The 23,411-nt window shown below is 32.6% G+C and overlaps 1 protein-coding gene across 5 annotated transcripts in view; it reads right to left on the reverse strand.

Moving 5' to 3' along the window:
• TCF12 (transcription factor 12) overlaps nucleotides 1-23,411 on the reverse strand; it is a 292,040-nt gene that overhangs the window by 47,461 nt on the left and 221,168 nt on the right. The gene's annotated exons all lie outside the window — the stretch shown is intronic.

The following is a 23,411-nucleotide window of genomic DNA, read 5'->3' on the forward strand; positions in this document are numbered from 1 at the left end:
AATGTCTTTTCTAACAACAGCAAGAAAAAAGAATTCCAGCGTTAAGTATAAAGCAGCTCAAAATCAATTACTACTTCTGCTGTCTAACAAGCATAGTTGAATATTATTGGTTTTCCACTGTGAGAAAAACTTCTCAGGTAAGTCAAGCACATTTTTATTAATCTTATATTAACAGCACTCATCATATTTCATCACCTCTTTATTGTAGCTGTTATCATTTTTATAATGACTACAAATTTTCTCCTGAGATATAAACTATGGAATTTTTAAGAGACTGGGTTTGAAATTTGTATGCTAGAAAAACATACTAAACAAATCAATGTGTGTCACTTCTTACCTACATTTTAGAGAAATTTAAGTCCAACAATACAGCACGTGATCCTTTTCTTCAACATATTCATTAACTAGTGGAAAGGGAAACAAATTTCTTTCTAAAACACTAATAAAGCGCAATGAGTGACAACATCCTCTTTAAGTAGGGGAACTACAGTTTTAACTCGCTGGTGTTTGTGCTCACTTGAATGAAGAAAAAAGGCCTTCTTGGATTTATAACTGGAATAGTCTCAGATATTTTTGGTAAAGGGAAAAACAATCTAAGTAGATTTACGCTAAAGTCCTTGTCATTCGATGTCTTCAGTATTCTATTTTCAGAAAATTTTTAAATGACTTCATGTTTTCCTCCTCATACATGTTAGATTTAACTCTACTGGGCCCACAGACAGCCTGGAAATTTGAATTAATTTAATTGCATTTTTTTCCTCTCCTCATGTTAATGAGCAATAAATCCCCAATGAAACAGATATGTAGCTCTATACATATCTCCCATTGGTTTCAGTGCTTTTATTAATTGAAAATGTTTATTTGAAAAATAAATCTTAGAAATATTTACAACACAGTTTTAGCTACTTGACACCCCACTTCTTATGAAAATACAAAATTATGTGGGCAGACAGGTACTAAAACCATGGCAAAACCAAATTTTAGTACCACACATTCTAGTAGAAGGGAAGACCTGCTAGTCTAATTTCCTGAGTTTTTAAACATATCTAGGCTACTTTTAAGTTCTTCTTAAAAAGAAAAAATTTGCTTAATTGATCACATTAATTAGCATTCAGAAAATTGTTAGTCTGATCGTATATGCAAAATATACTTATTTGTAGGAATTGAATAGGGTTTTCTATTTTCTTTCCATTGTAATATATTTTGATACAAATGATAGTAAGGATAAATAAAGTTTGGCCCTTTGTTATGGAGACTACTTTACTTGCTCTTGGGTACTATAAAAGAGAAAACCTGCTTTTGGAAGAGAGACCTGGGTTCAACTGTAGCCTCAGTACTTACTACTGGGTGGGGCTTGAGCAAGTTACTTAATTTCCTGGAACCTCATTTTCCTTCTATATAAAAGGAGGCCAGAAACAGACACATGACAGTGAATGTGAGACTTAAATGAAGCAAACAGAAAGTCTCTAGCATAGCTCCTGACACAGAGTGGTCCTTATAATCATGTCAAGTTCCTATCTCCTCTTTCCCAGATTCTATACACCAAGCTCAATATTCAAAATGTGTTTCTAAGCTTGAGTTTTAAAACTTGGATTTCTGTGTTGTCTATAATAAGAATGAAATAATCCCTTGATAAGTTAAAAGAGCATCATGTCTGTAACTTGCTGCAATTTTTATACCTGGAACACTCTTCAGTTCAAGGCCTAGAAAATGGAAGCTGATAAGATCGGAGGAAGACCGAAACTCTAGAATTCTCTCCTCTCAAAACTTTCCTTCCTTTAACTCTAAGACTTTCTACCTCTCTGCATAAAGGACACAATTTAGTCACATCAATGAGAAAACTGAATGTAGGCCAAGTTCTTTATATATAAGGAACTTCAGAAACCCATTATTCTTTCCATTCTCAAAAAAAAAATGGTAATATTCATAATGGTTTTTAGGTCCTCTATCATAAACATATATTAATATCTTACAGTATGGTACAGAATAGCTAAACAAAAGCTATATATGATACAGAACATTAACCCCTTCACTTTTCAAATAGCGGGGATAAATAGGGTTAAAATTTTTGGCTTTTCTTTTCTGAAAATAGATGCCTAAGTCTGTTATACTTCCAACAATACAATACGGCCACATAGTCTTAAATAATAAAATATGATAAAGCTCTTCTCTGGTTAATGTTTTTTTTCCTAAAGTCTGTTCTGTCTTATTATTAAAATACATCAAATATCCTTAAAATATGATTTAACTTGGAAACTTAAAGATAAAAACTTAAAAAAAGAAAGAAAAGTATTTTAAGACCAGTACCACTTAGAATTTTTTGCTCTCTCATAATACCTGTAATGGGATCTTAAAATGAAATCAATGTGAACTTATTAGCATTTCAAAATATTAATCTGCTTTATCATCTTAAAATATATTGATGAAATGGAGTTAAATGGTTTAAATTTAACCTGTTCACTATGGGAATTATATAAAAATTCTGTAACTCAAATGAGGAAGTATGTTCCACATAGAGTCTGGAATTATTCATTTAAAGTACTAGTTTTTACTATAAAGCATTGTTGGGTATATATTTCCCAATATATACTAACACTAAGGTATTTACATAGTCTTTGGATAATATAATTACATACTATATGATTTTCTTATTGAAGAGTTATAAGAATAAAATAATAATAATAATAATAAACAACTAGATAGAGGTGATAAAAATAAAATGCATATAAGAAAATACATACAAGACCAAGGCCTTACGATTTAGACGACTAAGACAATGTATCATCTCTTTATGCATTTTTCAGGAACATAAAAGTCACCTCTGACCTATATCAGGCACAGGCTATCAATTTTCAGGCTATACTTTTCTACCATACCAGCTCTGTCATCTACCGTAAGGCTGGAAATACTTAATACGATCAAAGCTGTTGCCCCCCCAACAATGTAGAACAAAGAGAAATGTTGTAATAGTGTGATCTGTGCTCTCGAAAGAATAAAATCTAAACTCAATTTGAGTTATGGTCTCTCTACTTCAGGGGTCCTGTAAAATTAATTTTACTTAACTCATATATACATATATACATACACGCACACATCATCTTCAAAAAGATATTTTACTTAAAATCAGAAAAAGTATTTTTGCATTTGAAAGACAGCTGGTAAGGAAATTACAGAAAGATCAAGTAATTTCACTTATATTACCTCATCTATATCTACTTCTCACATTCTCTAAAGCTCTGCTTATATGGACAGTGTGAACACACACTTTTTAATGAGTTTAAGGATATTTTGGCTTGATTATCATCTATTAAGAAAGCTTACCCAAAAGTTAACAAATGCTAACAAAGTCTAAAGAGGCCTTACCAAAGCAGTCAGAGAATGAAAAAGTGCTTTCGTTAGTAGCTAGAGCCATATGCCACTTTAAAACCAGTAGTAAAAAGGGAAGGGACAAATGTATCTGATTTTATACCTATTTCAGAAAATGTGATTACATTTTCTTTATAACTTCCAACATTAACATTAAAAATGCCTACACTCCTGTCCAAAAAACCCAAAAGCTCACTAAAGTCATTTATGTATTACTAAGACATCTGAAGGAAAGTTTTTTTGGGGGGGAGGCTGATAGAGGAGAAAAATACTGAATTCCTGACATAAATCCAAGATTATTATTCATATAACATTTTTATAATGTTTATCAAATATCTTACAAAGATAACTCATATTGACTCTTCCAGAGAAGTTCACTTTCTCTTTAGAATATACAAAATCTTTTGACTTAAAGGTATTTTTTTGCAGAAACATACTAAATAATTAATACTAAGTAATTAAAAAAGCTCTTACTTAGCAACACAGAAAGGTATTATTTTAAAACATCTAACTATCTGCTATAAACCAACCAGAAATACATTCTTTGGAAAATGTATAAATACATGCTTCGAAAAAGTGATTTATTTTATGAATCTGTACAGGGTCAAAATTCTAGTTTGATTGGAAACAGATGGTCTCCCAATAAAGTCAGGGTTTGGACCTGAAACTCCAAACAGGAAATACGGCCCTCACTAGCTGACTGCTTCCTTAATCATTCCCAGAGCTTCATACTTGTTATTTTTATAAATAACCAATATGACTTTCATCTTTGCCTTCTATCTACAAAGCATTAAATAATCCTCTGTCTATATACATGTATGTATTTTATATATAGATTATATGTTTACAACATAAGAAGACATTAAAACAAATGTACTTTCAAGCTCACTGCTAGTAAAGACATCAGGCATTAAAAATAACTCACAAATTCAAGTTTACTTTCTATACTATTTTTAAAATAAAAGTCAACAACTATTGAGTATCTATGTCAAAGACAACTTTACTGACACTATTTACAAAGAAATACACAATCTAAATGTATTGCAAAAATGATAAGACCTCATAGGTTTTAGTAAAAAGCAATTAATTTACACTGCTTTCCATTAAACAAACCAGTTAGAACTATATGAACAAAGAAAAAGACTTACCGTCTTCCCATTGTAGTAATACATCAAAGAATTGCTGCCCATTCCAGGGACAGGATAAGCACAATACATGTTGATTTTGAAAATGTTACTGTTAGCAGCTAATGCACACAGCCTCTCTCCAAGACATACATCCACACAGCCAAACAGAGTTAGGTCTTCAGCACTATGCATCCACACATGGATCTACTCAAAAGGAACTTATGCAAAACAGGACTGAACCAACTCACAGAGCAGAGAGGGAGGGTTTACGCTGGAAGTAACCTCCTTCAATTTCTATTAAGTCCTTGCATTGTGGAGGATACCAATAAGACAAAATTTGGGGTAATAAAAAAATACAAGTTACTTATAAATAGCTAAATAATGAAAAGAGACATAGTGTCCTGGAGATAAATATCCCAAGTAAATATTAATTTTGTTATTTATATGTAAGATTCTGTCTGTCTATTTCCAAGAAAGGCAAACGGACACATCTGCAAATCTTTCTTTAGTTTTAATTAAATTAGAGCATTTGTGGCAGGGAAACCTAGCTTGCTTGCTACACCTCTTGCAACATTACCATCTGCCTTGGTCTAAAGTTGCTTTCAACTTTGATAAACACATGATCAAGCAATCAGGAATTGAAAACACTGAACCATGTGCAACAAGAACGATCTAGACAGTATGAAATCACTTCCTGGAGAAAGTAGACGATTAAATCATGATTTTTTTAAATTGTAAAAATCATATTTAAAAAATGGAAAGGATCATATTTTATGAAAATGTTTAGTCCAAAAGTTCAAAAAATTATCTTGAAAACAAATCTATTTTTAAAACATTTAATACAGATTTTCAGTTATAAAGCTCCTTAAATGCCTCATTCATAACACTATCTAAAAGTTTATAATGGACTGCACTCTTCTAGATCATTTAATATGTATTAAGCAATTTGATAATTAAATAGAAAAAACAAGAGAAACTTTTTTTCTCTTATAAAAAAAGTATGAAAGGTCAGTGAATGTAACAGACACTCTAGTTGATAAACTAAAAAAGGTTTCTTAGTCTTTTTTCCCTCTAAGTTCATTATTGCTCTTAAGGAATACTTTATATATTCCTGTTTTTTTATATATTCATATTTTGAGGTGAATGCTCAAATTTCTCAAAAAGGAAAAGTAATCAGTGTGGAAATAAATGTCTCATAGATTTAAAAAATTCATTATATTTAGAAATCAAAAGGTTTTAGATAGTCTGCAAATACACATTTTTCACACAAAAATATGTTTTGTAATTTTAAAAAATTTTAATTTGTCTTTTGGTATGGACAGAAAAACAGAATAGCAACTTTTCTTTTTTCTCATTTGCCCCAATCAAAACCTCTTTGTACTGTCTCGTCTCCCTGTGCCTTGCAAGTTCTAAGGGAACCTGTTAATCAGAGGAGAGGGCACAGGCTGCATAAAGGGGCACATCACTTTTTTTTCAAAGACATCTTTGATGAAGCAGAACTCCTCTAACTTAGAAATATTTTAAATATTCTATAGGAGACTAACCTCCCTCCCTCCATTTTGTGGAACATATTGATCAAATTATAGCAATAAACTAAATCAAACAATAAGTCCAGCTAACTTCACAATGTTTTAAAAGCTGATGGTATCGGAATAACAATAAAACCTCCCCACACTCTCCAGATATAGAAAAGGCTAAGCAGCAGCTGCAAAAGAACATCACTGTACAGCAGACTATTAAAATGCCAGTCTGCAGAGTGGTTTGTAACTTCCTCCCTCCTGAGAGACCACAAAGACCCATTTCAATCCTTAGAGAACTGTGTAAAAAGCTTTGATTTACAATTAACAATGCCATGCCTTAAACCATTCGAGTAAATTTTAGTCTTTCATACACATAATCTTTCTCTGACAGAACAGATATTCTTTTTTAAAAAAAGGAAAACCAACCATCTAAAACAAATTTTTCTTTTTCCTCTTAATGATGTAAACATAAAAAAAAAACCCCAAACCTTACTTTTGAATAGAAATTGAGGAGAGACTGGGGTGGGAGGAAGGGGAGCCACAAAGCACTGACAATACCTCAACATTTTTTTCCGACAACCATTATCCCAACCAGAGAAAACTTTTATATATTGGTTTTAAAAAAACCACTTTAACAGAAAAGAGAGAGAGTACTATGTTGTCTGATAAAACAAAAGCATAACATAAATCCAATTATGCAATCTTGGCTATTAAACCACAATGAAAATTTTAGTATTTCATCATTAGTTCTTTATTTGACAGGCAACTATATGATATTCTGAAAGGAATAAACAAATATTCAAGTAAAAAAGTTCAGAGTAAAGCCAGACAGCATAATCTTACTGTTCTAAAGCAGTTTATTAAGCAACTAACTAAAGTCTGCTGTTAAACCTAAAACCTGAATATGAAATATAAACAGAGTTTAGTAATTAAAAGCTTTTGCTTCTACTCTGCATTCCTCCTCTCAAAAACACAAATTCACTATTCAGACATGTGTATTTAAGACTGCCCCCGCCCCATACATAATACATTCACTAGGTATACACTACTGCCTAATTGAGAGTGTATATAGAAAAGGGGGGTTGTGGGGGTTGGTATACATACAGATCTACATATATATGACATTAAACTCATTCTTCAAAAACAAGAAATAAATCATCAAGAAAACTGACGGTAATTTAAATAAAGTGTTCCCATATTCTACTGTATACTACTGTAAGGCCTTTTAAGTTTGTTATTCTAAAATATTATGTTTTTAAAGTTCCCTTATCCAAAAGAAACCAAAGTTGGTTGATGTAGACAGTCGTTTTCTTTATCACAATTACAAATTATCTTTTATAATAAAGTTTTTTTTCTCGTCCTCAAAAATGTTTTGAAAAAAATCTAATTTAATCTATATAACAGCTGCAGCACATTTTTAAGGAGAATCATATTACAGGAAAAAATGCATATAGATGGATCGAGTATTGCTCTGGTCAATGCAGTTGTTTAATCTTTGCTTGTCCTTTTTTTTTTTTTTTTTAAAGAACATGTCAAGGGTTAATCCTGTGACTCCTCTGACAAAATGAGTCAGCTGGAGACGGCAACTTTTTAAACCTGATTTCAGAGAGACATGCAGTCTGCACTGGAGTTCTGAACTGTCATGTACTTTTTATCCTGAATTGCTTCCACCCACAATTCCACGTAATCACTATGTGTTATTCTAAGATTATGTGATCGGACTCAATATTCATGATACCTAGTCCAAAAATCTCAAAAATCACCATGTTTTATAATCAAATGAGCATACTGTACATATGGGCAACATGATTAATGAAAATGTCAGAGAACCCTGAAAAAAATATGACTTGGAGCCATACATCTTTTATTAGCAAACTGATGATTCCTGGTTTGAAGATTATTGCATTTCGCCAATTTGCAAATATGCTTATCCCCTTCAATGGTTCGGGATGTGATGTTTATTGCCATTCCGACAGTCATCAAGCACAAACCTAAGCTAGATAAGAAAAAGCTATAAAGTGCTTTGCCTAAGCAATTTACTTCTTTATTGAAGATGTAAGAAAAGATATTTTCAAAAAGACTTTCTGGCAACTTCAATTTACCTTCTAGGCCGCCATGCAAAAATTTCCCTTTTCCTTTTTATATTTCTGTTGATTGGAAAGTTGGCAGATCTTCCTTGGAGAGTTATGCAATTTTTGTTGGGATAAACCATGCAGTATTTTAATGTATTTTATTATCTACTGTTTATCTCTGATACATGGATCACTATAACTCTCACCTGTTTTTTAAACTATCTTTAAAGCAGTAATGCTTCAAGAATGACCCAAAATTCTAAAAAGTTTTCAAAAGAAAATTTAACTGAATTATATATCTTGAATTAATTAATCAAGACTAGTCAGTAGTTAATCTTATTGTACATTTTTCTAAAACAAGCCGGCTACATCTCAGTGTCCCAAAAGGCCAGAAGATCCAGCTGGGAAGAGAAACCTCAAACTTGTTCACTGGATTCCTCAGGAAAAGTTTCGACATTAATTCTAAGTTAGTCAATACCTGGATAAAAAAGATTTTCAGAGTGATAAATGAAGCCAAACAAAGATCACATGTGAATACTTCCACAAATGAACTCTATATTTTCCTAAAGCATGAAATCAGTAAATAACTAATAAATGATTGCTGATAAGGGGGTGGGGAATGAGGGTAGGTTTAAGAGGATAATAAGCGAGAGAGCCTACAAGTGGGTAGATTGAATGCAAAAAACCCCTTCCCAATGCCTCCTCTTCCTTATTTAGCTTATAGGGAGATGACATGTGAGTGAATGCTGTCTCCTAAACGTGCAGTATTTATTTAGCCTGACTGACTAAATCAGACACACCAAAATCAGACACAAAAATTCCAGGTTTTATAGCTGAAGATAATACTGCAGATTTTTCTGGAATACGCAGCTTTGTAAATAAAGCCATTTCTAAGTGTTCATGAAGTTGGTCTTCTGGTCTTTTTCTTATACCCTCAAAATTTAGAAAATTTACTTTTGCAAAAAAGAAAGCAGGAATACAAAATTTTAGTGAAATAATGCATCCCTCTTAAACCAATCCACTTTCAATGCCTGTTGTTTAAAGATTATGCTATTGATCTGCAATCATGTAGTGCAACTTCTACTTCAACAATATCACTCATCTTGCTGATACCAATATATCAGTAAAATGGCTTCTAAACATTGTATTTCCACTGTATGAAAATATTAAAAATCAAAGACCTGATTTTGTGATCTTTATTCAGGTGAAACTCTGAAAAAAATTGTTCTAATTATGCCTTAATTGTGAGTACTCAAATCTTAGCCAAACCAATAATCAGAGTTATAGTGGATGATATTATAGACTGATCTGAGTACTTGCACACAATTTGTTTGGATATTGGTTGGAAATTAGCATCAACACACACATAAAACACACTTCTGAGAACACAGTAAAAACACATGCTTAGGTTCACAAATCACATAAAATGTCTCAAATACAGAACACCAGATTTCTTAATGTCTACAAAAATCTCATTTAACTTGAGTTTTAGAAATGCTTAATGATTCACAAATTAGAAAATACCTATCTGTATAGCCGATGGAAACAATCGGCTAAAAAAAAAATCGCATTTATAGGGCAAAAGGACACTTGTTTAACTCTCCTTTTGACAACCATATAACTATAATGAGATATATAAAACAGCCATACCTCCCTGTTAGAGAAAGCAAGTAGATCTCTTTCTGAAGTAAATAAATAGTAACTCTCTGACATCAATACTAACAGAATTGACAGATCATACAAAGCCTCTAAAAGGCAATCATTAGACACTCCTTCAAACGAGGTAGAACTATAATTACTGAGAATATGTAAAACCTGAAGCAGATTGCATGGGTTTTTTTGTTTTTGTTTTTTTTTACCATAAACTCACTATGACAAAGCACTTTTCTTTGAAAAATTAAAGGGGGTTATCCTCCTTAGTAATTCCTGCATCTCTTGGCTATCCATTTCTTTACCCACGTGAATTGCAGTTTGTCTCTTTTCATTTACCACTTGAAATAACATGGTAAGAGAATCATTAACTATGTTGCAACTTGCTAATTTTCCTGCAGATGGCTCTATAATCACAGGACTGCCTAATTGTGTGTGCTTAAAAAAACCAAACGATGAGGACACCCAGGTTTTTAAATTCCTCAATGAGCTAGCACTTTTGAAGAGCTTTCAAGACTGGACAAGGCTTTACATTATTTACTTACTAGGCAACTAACAACAAAAGAACACTAAGCAAACAAAGCTATTTTAAAAAATTATCTGTAGAAGGCAAACAATTTGGTCTTGGGTCCAGTGGGCGCTCCCTTAAGGAAAGTGCCAACTATCTTTTTGTTTCATTTTCTGACCTGTGCAATTTTTTCCTTCTGAGCTAGAAAGAGCCATATCCTTTCAATTCATGAGAAATGAAAAAGCACCAACAAATTCTATTCTGTTTTTAAATTATTTTTAAAGATACCAGAAGTAACATCTGCATCTTAGTCCAGAGACATTTCAAGAATCTGCAATGAGAGGATCTAAATAACCATATTATTTCTGGCCCCCAATCTATTTTTTGTGCCAGTAAAAATTCTTATTAGTGGCAGTAATTTTTTAATACTTCATACTGCTAATTAATTAAATATGGAGAGTCCAAATCATCCTGCCTTTTATTTGTAACGTTCATGTAACAAAGCAGAGTTAATTTTAGCTATACTCACTAGAAGAAATCATGTAGATCCCAAATTTATTAAAATAACTATCATAAAAGAATGGTTTCTTACTACTAAATTCTGACGACCACTCTCAACAAAAGCCAAATAATACTTCATTTTGAAAACGCATTGGAGGAGGGTATAACAAACAGGCAGGAGATGGGAGATGGTGTCAGTTCATCGTGTATCAAGGCAAAACAAAATTAAAGTTTGATTAATGTTTAGTATGCTTCTCTGGGAAAGGCAATATACCTTACCAGACAGACTGGGAAACAGACATAAAACTTTTGAAAGAAAAAATCTGTTAAGCTACTTGTTCTATGTATCTATATCACACCTACACACAGGCAGAAATATTCTTCCTCCCACTCATTAGAACTCTGTAATGTGAGATAGGCTGTTCAGGTTCCCAACACTGTGATGCCATACATATGATAGAAAAGAGCACTAGGAGTCAGGAGATAGGGATCCAGGTTTTAGCTCTGCCTCTTTGGAGGCATGAGAGTTTAGGCTAGGTCATTGAATTTCCCCGAGTCTAAATTTCCATTTCTGCAAAATGCACACATTAAACTAGGCCGAAGATTTTCCTAGCCATTTCACCACCAATAAAACCTTTTATTATCTACTCCACCCAAAAACACTGAATTCCTATTCTGAAAGATTTTAGTATGCCAAACTCTTTTTTGAGTTATAATGAATATTTTCCCTGTTAAAAATAAAAGAAACACACAAAGCCATGTAACTTTCATTCAGAATTTCTGATTAAAAGAGAAATGAACCATTGCCATGCTGAGCTGAAATAATTCTACTGAAAGAAATCTGATGTTTTAACTAGCATGGATAATTTTATTTCAGTAAACTACGCAACTTGTTAGGTATTCTAAAATATTTTATATCTTGTCAGATTACTATTTTTGAAGACCCAGGGGTTGTGACTCACTGACATAGATAATACCTAGTATCCACACCAACCTTAAACTGTATTTTCATAATCATCTCTGCAAGTGGCATATTACAAAGCCTAAAGCCTCACATGAATTAAAAGGTTGATACAAAAGGGATTCCAAAAACTTAATTTCAACTCTCAGTTTGAAGCTAAGAGTCCAAATGCTTTGTATTCTAATAACATTTTTATATTTTATATTATTACCTAGTAATATTTTCTTTTAAAATTAACATCTTCTTAAAAAGATCTGTAGTGTCTAGAACAAAACTGTAAAAAGAGAAAGAAGGAAAAAGAGATGGTAAAAAAGAAGGCTGACATCTTATTAACAGGTAACAACTCTTACCAAACAATGTTATTGTTCAATTAGCTTGATAACAATTTTTGTTCCTCAGTAATGTGCAATTTGATCTACAAGTCAGACATTTTGTTTAATATAGCATCATCAAGAAAATAAAAGATTTTGCCCATAAACTTCAAATAAACATGTAAGCCTCTACAGAGATAGCTTTGTTATACTTATAGCAAGCAACAAAAAATTAAAAGCGTCAATAGGGAGCCCATCTAAACTAAGAGGCTCCTACATTATTCTGTAGTAAAGAAGTTGGGCCTGTAATTCCTTTCTTTGTGCCTTTAGGCTGGAGAATTTAGTACATTAGTAAAATAGATTGTTATGTAGATTACAAATGAAGGTGGCCATAATAAATATGTAGGTTGGAAACTTTACAGAATACAATAGAAAAGGGTGAAAAGCAGGCATCTTTACAGGTGTGTGCTCTTAAGGACACCTGTTGCCCTAATATTGGTTATTTCAGACTTAAATGATTGATCTATTAAAAAAAGGTTCAAACTGTGTTACTACTGTTAAAATTGGTATAAAGATCATATGAATGTAAGAACACAATTATCAAATGCTAAAACCTCACATGGAAAACAAAATTCAGGTCTTCCTAGCTCTAACGTATCTTAATTGAGGGAAACATTATGCCTATGTAAATGAGAAGGATGTCCATCCTCTTTGCCACTGAAAAGACTTTCACTGTTCTGAAGAAAAACTGGAGCTTTTTCTTCCTAAAATGCTTTTATCAAGTTTAATCATGTTAAATATTCTATAATATAGTTAATTAAAATATACTTGTAGTTCTCCTTGAAGGATATTTTAGATAATCCAGTATGTTATATTGTTTATACCTTCTCTGAGTCAACTGAGCATGGTCCAGGAAGAAAGAAAAAAGAGCTATAGCTATATTGCCAATCATTTGAGTTTGTTCATTTATTCCACAAATATTCACTGAGCATTTATTATGCACCTAGGCACTGCAGATAAAGCAATAACAAACAAATAAAATCTCTTCCTTATCAAGTTTCTCCTGAGACAAAGAATAAACAAATTATACTATATCAGATAGTACATTAAATGTTATAAAACAAAATACAGCAGGGGAAAGGAAAAAGGGGTGATGGGGACATTGTTGCCATTTTATACAGGATGGTCATGAAAAAGTCCCAGTGATAAAGTGATATGTTATCAAAGAGAGAAGTATGTGAGAAAACTAGTTATGTGGCTACTAAGGGAGGTATACTCTGGCAGAGAGAAGAGTAAATGCAAAGGTCCTGAGGCAAGCGTGCTTTATATCTTTAAGGAGCAGTAAAGAGGGCAGTGTGGCTAGAGGGGTAAATTAGTAGTGGAAGTCTGGGAGGTAGCAGAGAACAGATTAGAAGAATCTTGAAAGCAATCTTAAGGACTTTAATATTACAGTGATAACAGAAGCTACTGGAAGATTTTGAAAAGAATGATATCATCTCCCTTAGATTTTAAAAGGATCTTCCTGTGTTAAAATAAAAATGACTGAAGGAAAACTAGGAGACCAGTTGGGAAGATGTTGACATAATTCAGGAAAGAGATAAAGGTGGCTCAGACAAGGATAACAATAAATAGTGACAAACGGTCAAATTCTTAAAGATAATTTTAGTATAAGGAGCTTAATATGGGAAGATAACTCCTATTTTACTTTTATATCAATGAATCCATAACTTTTTTTTTTTCTTTAGGGAAATGTTTCCTGTATTCTGGTTTTCCATACTCCTCTGTCATGTGAAGATCACATGTTATGGTTAAGTTGTTAACTAGGTCAACCTAGTGCACTGTACAGTAATGGCTGAATTACCAATAATTTACTTTTTTTTTTTTTGCAAATTTACTATTATTGTGTATAACTAGGAGTTAACTGCATAATTGAGGGGGAAAATAGGACAAATAATTCCATTTCTTTCACAAAGAAAGCAAGTTAACACATTTCTGATGATCTGAACAGCCAGAGTAGGAGAAGGTTGCAAAGTACAGCGTGGAGCAGGAACTCATTAATGAATGATGTTCCCTATTATAGATAACATTAAAAAAAGGCATAACAGTATCTATTTTTATTCTTTTATTTCAAAAAGCATTTCCTGGATACTCCGCCATGTGCCCAGAGGGTAACAATTACTCAACAGAAAAATATTTAAAAGTTATTTCTTTCCAAACATCATTTATCTTTTGACTATAAGTTATCTTGAAGACAGGGTACAGGGTCCATGTCTTATTCATATCTAAATCTCTAAAGCCTAAAAGAGTTCTTTATTCACAATAAGCACTTAATATATATTTACTGACTTTAACAAAATGGATTCACATTTCTCTCACCAGAGAGCTACTAAATGATGCCCACTTTGGTAGCAAAGAGTTTCTGTTTTTTGAAATTTATAAATATCTTTGATGATGTTGTAAAAGATACCAATAACTTGATTTCAAATAACGTTGTTTTTAATTTAAAAAATTATCGAGATAATCATGCTAAACGAAATAAGCCAGACAGAAAAAGCTGAAAATCAAATGATATCACTTATATGTGGGACATAAACCTAAAAGCAACAAATGAACAGGACAGTGACTCAGGATCATGGACAATAGACTAGTGGTTACCAAGGGGAGGGGGACGGGAGAAGGGAAGATGAGGTAAAAGGGGTCAAACATGTTGTGACAGAAAGAAATCTAACTATGGGAGGTGAACGCACAATGTAAATTTTATATATATATATCTTACTGTTAAAATGTTCAGATGAAACTTACTGGATTTTATTAACCAACATCACCATAAAAAAATTAATTAATTAATTAAAAAATAGAAATTATAGCTCATAGACTGTCAGATACTAATGAAAGAAATAAAAAAAATTATCAAGCACATGTCAGAAAACTTGAGAAGAGTATTATTATTAATTTATTAAGTATTATTTCTTAATACTAGCCATTATAAAGCTAAAAAGTGAATGAAATAAAAACCATTAAGTATTCACTTAAATTTATAGATTAACATTGAAAAAGTGAATTTTCTGGTCTTGGGGTTAAAGATTCTCTTTTGTACAAAGCTTTTATGTTTAGGAAAAGACATGCCGCATGTTTCAATAAAATGTTTCGCAATCATACTTGGGTTGGAACTGATTCTCAAGCTAGTAGGGGCTATCTTTTAGCTTTGGGTTCTAAGAGAAAGCTGAGCCAGGATAAAAGATGGTGTGTGTCTGTCTGTGAAAAATTATAGTAGGGCTGTTTATATATCAAAGGCAAATTATTTAAATACTTTATACCCAATTGTTTCAAATAAACACTTACTAATATATCTATTTATGGGCTTACTTCTGATGTTATAAACTATCCTATATAATATTACCTAATGTGACATTTAACTTTGAGAAAAATTATGATGCCACAGCACCCACTTTATACATTAAGAGTCTTCCACTATCCCAGTCGAGTACATTTTAGAATAAGGCAAATAATAGTTTTGGAAAGCTTCTGTCAATACAATAAGCTCTGGCCCAGTGCCCAGGGCCTTAAGGAAATGACGAAGGAACTAATGAATAATGGGTAATGGATCTTAAAAAAAAAAACAACCCCACCAGGAACACATCTAAAAATATTTAGTTGTTTCTCTTTGGGTCTGTTTTTCACAGGAACTACATTTATGAAGAAAGCAAGAATATATCTACTTTAGGCATATATTTGTTTTCTTTAAGTGTAATGCAGGGGTTGGCAAATTATGCCTATGAGCGAAATCTGACCCACCACCTGATTTTACAAATAAAGTTTTATTGGAACACAGTCATGCCTATTCATTTATATATCATCATTTATACTCTTTTATGTATCACAACTATAGTTGAGGAGCTGTGACAGAGGCTATCTGGCCCACAAAGCCAAACATATTTACTACATAACCTTTTATGCAAGTTTGCTGACTCTTGGTCTAGCACATTGAGGAAGGCTATAACAAAGCACGTTCTGGCAAAATTTCCAGAAACATATCTAGAACCAAATTATTTTTGAAAACTAATAAAATGTTAGCATATTATAGATATACTGGGTTATGTTAAAATAATTGCAGATAATAAAAGATGAAAACACTCTGAAAGGCCAACACTTTAACATTTGTTTAAAATCTATCCGGTGAATATAAACACCGGGAGAAATGAGAAACTATCCTGGGACTGGTAATGTTTTTAAAATGCTTTAAAGTCTAACTATGAATTTACTTATATAACATATATCACTGTCCTCGAAATTAGATATTATACAAGTACAATAAATGACTTTTCAAAGTAAAAATCATTACTGGTTAAACAAAACGCATATAGTGATAAGAAATTTTTGTCACCAATTACTTAAGTTGTAAATGCCTTCTCTAAGTAAGAATAAAATCTGGAACTTCAAACATCCCTTGTGTTAAAATTTGGAATTTCTTAATTTATTCCTTCTTTCCTATACTTGAAAAAATAATGCTCAATTGTATTAGGCAAAAACAAAAACAAAAAATTCATGGTTCTATTGATGCTGAACACTTGACAGTGGGCTTAAACTCTATAAGCATTTATAGAATTCAAACACACATCCTTCAAAAGCCATTCAAGTTACATACACACACACACATGTGCGTGATTATCCTATATTTGGTTTGTGAAGTCTCAAAGAGTTGAAAATACCACACCAGTAGCTGAAGAGTTCAATAATCCTTAAAAGCCAGATTTAAAATTCAGCAATGCTCTTTTTTTTTTTTTTTTTTTTAAAGAAATAGGTCAGAAAATAACAAATATCACTGTGGTTGTACAACCACATCACATCAGTACAAACGACTAGATACATAGGACTCACTCACTGGTTACTTTCCCTTCTGCTTTTTGACTTGAAATCAGATCAAAGACATTACTGGCTTGTCACAAAAATGAACATCTTAGAACTATGGATTAAAAGCTTATTATCTACAATGATACAATTCTGACACTGTTCTTAACAGTAGTTTCTGTCAGCATAAACAGTAGCTATTTCTTCTTATTAATGTAGGAAGATAATCTTTCATTCAGTAACCAAACTGAATATAAATTTGGAATGTATTTTAGAACCATTCCCTTTATATACCAAGGTTTTTCTGCTAGTCTGACCTGTAAGGTCAGAGAAAGAATCAGCCACTTTGGAAATTTTGTATCACAGTAGCCTTCAAATAGAGACAGCTAACAGCCAGAAATAAGAAACTCTTAAGTACTTACAGTTGTGTGCCCTCTATGCTTGTCTGCCAAAGGAGCTAAGCAAATACCTATTTCAACTCATGTTCAAGAACTACAGGGTTTACTAACAAAAAGTTCTGTTGATGCTGGTGCTCTAAGTAAATACTGGTTATTGCACAATCACTAAGATTCTTTCTAGTCTTAAAGGCCTCAGATAATTGTCTATAATACACTGTATCTTAGCTTTCTAATGACTTCCATAGGACACACCCTTTGAGAATATTATACTTGCTGCTTATCTTGCTATTTTTTTTTTTCATCTTGCTATATTCATGGATAAAATGGAGGTTAACAGTTTCTTTACGGTTCTAATGCTTGACCTTTTTCTTACTGGTTCAGATAGTCAGAAATCTTTGAAATGGTAGTTTTCCAAGTTATTTATTTTTACAAGCCCAGAAAGTTATATTTGTCCTCTTTTTCCTATTAAAAAGAAAAAGAAAAACAAAAACAAAACTCAGTTTAGCCACTCTCTGGATTTAATATTCTGACTTTTTCTATTTAAAAGTCTTACTAATTCTCTTTACTATGTACATGAAAATGCTAGATCCATTGGACATGGTTTAATGGTCTTTGTGGTTTGGGAAAACGTCAGGATATCCCCAATGGTCTCAAGGGGTACCCCTAAAATTTCAAATTAATACTAAAAATGACTCAAAATTCACATTAATTTTAAAAATGACATTCCTAATAAAATTAAATCCCATAAAAATGTTGGGAAAATGGAAGGCATCATTTACTAAACTGTAGTCAATTACCAAACAAAAGCCTACAGACTTCCATACCTGTCTGCAGCAAAACAAATAAAGGTAGAATCTAAATGGCTTTGATTCATCTCAGACACAATAAAGTAAGAGTTAGAAAAAATGTTTTTTCTTGATGGCTGGGGTGGCAAAATATATTTTGAGAGTTTAACTAAAAAGCAAAGAAATCTATCTGATAACTATAATGGCTCTGTGGGAAAATATAGACTTAAAAACAAAGGATGAAGGACAGAATAACATTTGATAAAGAAACAAATAGATTTGTGTTATCAGCCTTCATATGGAACTGTAAACCAGTTATATTCAAACCAGTTGTAAGATATACCATTTTGATGCATAGTTAAAATCTGATGTTCATAAGATGTGTTCTAATGGTATTGAATGAGAACACAACTTTAAGAGTTTGGGTCTAAAGGCCTTCTGGAATTTATCTAGGTGTTTACTTTCTGGTGATAAAAATCTCGAAGGTGTCTTGCTTCTTTCTTTGGAATTCTGCATCTTCTGCAGTATATTAAAAAAAAGGGATCTATGTTTGGAAATACTAACACCAAGTTAAGAAATAAATAAAAAACAAAGGAACTCTCTCTTTTGAGAAATGCTTCAGATAGCCATAAAGATGTTCAACCAATGATAAAAATAAAAAAACTAATAGTTCAGAAAACAAAAATAACTAGTATGCATTCTACGCAGAAGAATTTGATTCAAAAAAATCTCCCTCCTTTTGTAGTTTGCTTTTCTGAAAATGAACACATTAAACAACGTTAGCAGTTACAATTTACCACTCACTATGTGTCAGGCATGACATTACATATGTAAGTTTAGATAACACAATACTTTTTTTTTTTTACTATAATATTTATCCTTCCTTAGATTTTCAAACCTTTCCTTTGCTTTTCAGCAAAATTTGGTAAAAATGAAATCAAAAATTCCTTTCAATTTCAGGCTGTGGTGGTAGGAACTAGAAAAAGAATATTTACTGAGCGTCTATTATATGCTTGGCACATATTAGGCATGTTATAACCTCAAACTACCATTTGAAATAGGCATTATTTTCTCCTTTTACAAATGGAAACTTGATATTCAGAGAACTTAAAAGCAATTTCTCAAGTGTATAAAATAAAAAGCAGCTAAGGCCAGATAAAATCCATCACATGCTTGACTGGAAGGAAGTCTGTGCTTTTCTACATCATCCTTTTAGATGGTAGTAGGTCTTTAAACAACAAAGTCAATTAAAAATAAATTTGATTAACAAAAACATAACTGACAGAATAAACTATGTTTTAAACTTAATATACTAAATAATATATTTTACGAGTAAACCAAGATACAAAATATGTTTTTAACATTCAAAATAAAAAGAAAATGGCCTTTGATATTAAATTAGATTGTAATCTTGGCTCTGTGTGATCTTGGATAAATTGCTTAATATCTGAATCTCAATTTCTTCATTTGTAAGAAGATATTAGTTATTTTATATATTTATGTGGCAAAAACTAAAGATTAAGATGACACAGATAATAGTTATAGATCTTCACAAAGGTTGAGTCTTGCACCTCTAAAAGGGTGACCCCGAGGCTGTGAAGGATGCTAACAAATATACTGCAGATGTTACAATTTTTGCACATACTACTAAACAAAAAAACCACGATTGCTTCCAATCCCTACCCAGTGCTTCAAAATTCCATAAACATTCTCTGTGTAAAATATCTGATGTAAGTGAAAAATAGCTGGTATATATACAAAGAACAAAGACTAGTGGTTAGGGAGGGAGGTACAGGAACCCTAAAAAAGGAAAGATAACACCCGCAAAGCCAAAGTACCACCCATGCCTTGGGTAAGACTCCCAGATAACCTTAACAATTACGAATGCCTAATACCTATTGGACATAAGGATACTTTAGGTCTTATCAAGGGTACACTGCCAAGTCAGTTTATCCTTTGTCATATCTACATTGTTCTTATGTGTTCCTCAATCTTCCTCTGGAGTGGGAGAGTGGGTCTGCTTATAGGAACCATACAACGGTTGTATTTGATATAGAATCCAGTAATGCTGTACTTCTAGATGTGGCATGAGCACACTGTTTTTTTTTTTTTTTACATATCTATGCCTTTTACCTGTCTGATCTTAACAGATGAATTGTTACTCATCTTTCCAGATACAGCTCACATGTCAATTACTGGGGCCATTAGTACTTTTCAAGTTAGTTTTACCTACCCAATGTTTCTAGAGCACTTGGTACACCTTTACTTGCCTCGCTGCAATGTAATTCACTGAACACTTTTTTCTCATACTAGATGGTAACTTCCCTGAAGGTAATGATGGTATGTGTGTGTATATGTTTGAATTATGAATGTCCAAGCATCATTTTTCTGTTGATGTTACAAAACTCTACTTTGTTCAATATTTCAACCTGTCTAGAGAAGCAAGTAGAAAATTAATGTGCTTAAGAACACCAATTCTTCATCAGTAGGAAGAAAACCATGCACGCCCACATGCTTTTAGATTATGTATTGAGCACATCAGTTTTAAAACTCTTAGTGCACTTTGCATTTTTGATCTGAAAGGAACTCCAGATTTTCCAATCCAAGCTTCCTAACAGATAACTGACAAGTCTAGGTTCATACAACCAATCAATAACTGAGCCAGCAGATTCGTGCAGATCATTCTCTTAATCTTACTGACCATACGGCTTTAATGATGTCAATAAACCCTCATTGGACCTTCATCCACTGACAGAAGTTACCATTCAGTTGTTTTGAAGAGAGGAATAGGGGAACTGAGGTTTGTATTTATGATACCTAAATATATATTATGGCTTACAAAAGGAAAAGGCCTCTATCCAAAGTTCTGTGGTCAAATTATATAGATTACCAATGCTTTGCATGTATTAAGTAACCCTGCTTATTATTTTTTTTTTTATAGCAGTATGAGTTGTACTAACCTAGCTCTTTCACTGTATCTTCAGCAAAGGTAGCATGTATTTTACAGAAGATTAAAGATAGATGAAATAAGCAGCAAACTATAAAATCTAAGATGTTACTGTCAAGTTTCTAGTTTGGTTTGGGAAGTATAACATTAAAATAACCATTAAATAAAATATACACAGTTCATTGTCATTTTCATACCCATATTTTTAACACTTAACATTGTTAAAGGTCTATAAATTACATATATTTCAGCAAAAGCATTCAAATAGAAAATCATAATTTTAAGTTTCCAGTTGTTTTAGACACTGAAAAGGTAAATAGTGTAACTATAAGTGCTCTCAGAAGTATACTATTTTGGTGTTATTTATCAAGGTATCTGTCTTTAAAGTTGAAAAAATGTTTTTCTGTTTTGTTAATTTAAGATTTCAATATAGAATTTAAACTAAAATATACTTTCAATTAAAATACATTTATTATTTATATATCTTTAATAGCATTCAATATGTTTAAATACTATTTTCACATGGTTTCAAAGTAGTGTGTTCATATTTGAAGTTGATGTTAAATACAGAACTGAAAATACTGAATTCTAAATACTGTTAAACTATTTAATAAATCCCAAATAAAGTAGCTAGTAATACAATATTTAAGTAAGCTTGGCTTCTGAAATTTCCTAATGGCTCTGAAAGAAATCAAAGTTTTGTCAGAATTCACTGGCTTTCCCTTTCTCTGTGGCATGCTCTGGACACCTGATACAATAAAGAGAACTAACTCCAAGGAGTAGATGCTGTTATGATGAGGAATGCTAGTGACCTCCAGTGTCTATTCTCTTTCCAGGCTCTTTAGTCCATTTTGCCCTTTTGGTTGAAAAACAAAAGAACTATGAAACACCAAAAATATGCTGTTTCTTAAAATCAATCTCAGACTAAAAAAAAATGAAATGAAATTTTCATGTACGAATGTTGTATTTTTCAAACTGTGTGGTTCTACTAAATATTAATACATAACTTTTATTACTCTCAAAGAAGTATAGTAATAAATTACAAAAAAAATTGCAGTTACATGTTTTAGCAGTTCTGTCAGTTTTAGATATGATTTCTGTTAATTTAACAGAAATCATCTGTTATACTGTTGAACCACCTACCCCTGCACAGCATGCAACTGTTAAAATGTAAATTGCCCAACTATTTTTAGCTGCTGCTGAAAAAATTCCTGTCTTTGGGAATAATGATTTGAGGCATTGTGTTCATTTTGTTTATCAAGCAGCCATTCAACCTCTAGTGGGCCCAAGTGCTTATACAAGCAAAAGCTTTTAAGAATGCCTGCAGCTGCAATCCAACCTTCCAGGTAGGCTGCAGGTTCAGAGCACAGCTGCCCTGGGCTGCATAAAACTCAGATCCATCTGGAACTGAGTTTCAAAGAGGATTTCAAATGCGAGTTTTCATGTATCACACGGAAGAGAAGGTGGGGGGTGGGGGTGAGGGGAAGAACATAGGAAAGAAGGCAAGCAAACAACCAAAAGATGATATCTCTACTTCAGCCTTAATAAAAAAAGGAAAAGCTCAGACCCATGCTGCTCCTTCTAGATTATTACTTGCCAAGCCGGATATTCCATTCAGTATATACTTCGATGAGCTGTGACTCATCCAGCAGCACCTGCGCCCATGTGTTAAGTACTGCCAAATAAAAGCCCAACATCCATTTACACAACAAAGAGATGTACCCTACAAGGCATGGGGCCTCAATCCAAAAGCCCCACTCCCCATTTGTTCTAAGCAAAAGGAGAGAAAAAATAATCTCCCTTCCTTGCACCAGGGATTTTTAAATTGTAGGTGAATTTATGATGTAGGTTCATTTACAAATATTTTTACTCTTTAAAAGAATAAAGTATATTTAATAGCACAATCACCCCTACGGCATTAGATTATCATGGCCATTAATGATTGTTCACCAAACCTTTCCAACCTCCTTCACGAAAGCTCTTTATTCTCAAAGGGCACATTTTTGAGCAAAGAGGGATCAACAAACTAGTTGCTTGAAAGCTTTCCTGATGCTAGGATGAAGTTAGGAAAGGCTTAATGAAGGCTTTAAAATCCACAAGGGCTTCACAATGAACATCTGACTTGGTGATTTATGCATATTAATAACCCCAGTCCTACTGAGGCAAGCTGAGCTGAACATGTCCTCCGAATCTTAATGTCTTTAGCTCCACTGGGATTATTACAAATGTAAATTTCTAAGATTCTCAGCTATTAATCTCTGTCTGTCCTCCTGTTCAGCAACATAATGACTAATTAAACATCAAAAGACCTGTACAGGAGATCTTCTTTGACAGCTACCGGCCTAGTTCTCTTCCCAAGAGGGGAATTCAAATGACAGGGACATGGAGTAAAAGTGTAAGAGTAAGCTACAAATCAT

Source organism: Pteropus alecto, unplaced genomic scaffold, assembly GCF_000325575.1.
Source record: "Pteropus alecto unplaced genomic scaffold, ASM32557v1 scaffold86, whole genome shotgun sequence".
In the NCBI taxonomy this organism is placed as follows: domain Eukaryota; kingdom Metazoa; phylum Chordata; class Mammalia; order Chiroptera; family Pteropodidae; genus Pteropus; species Pteropus alecto.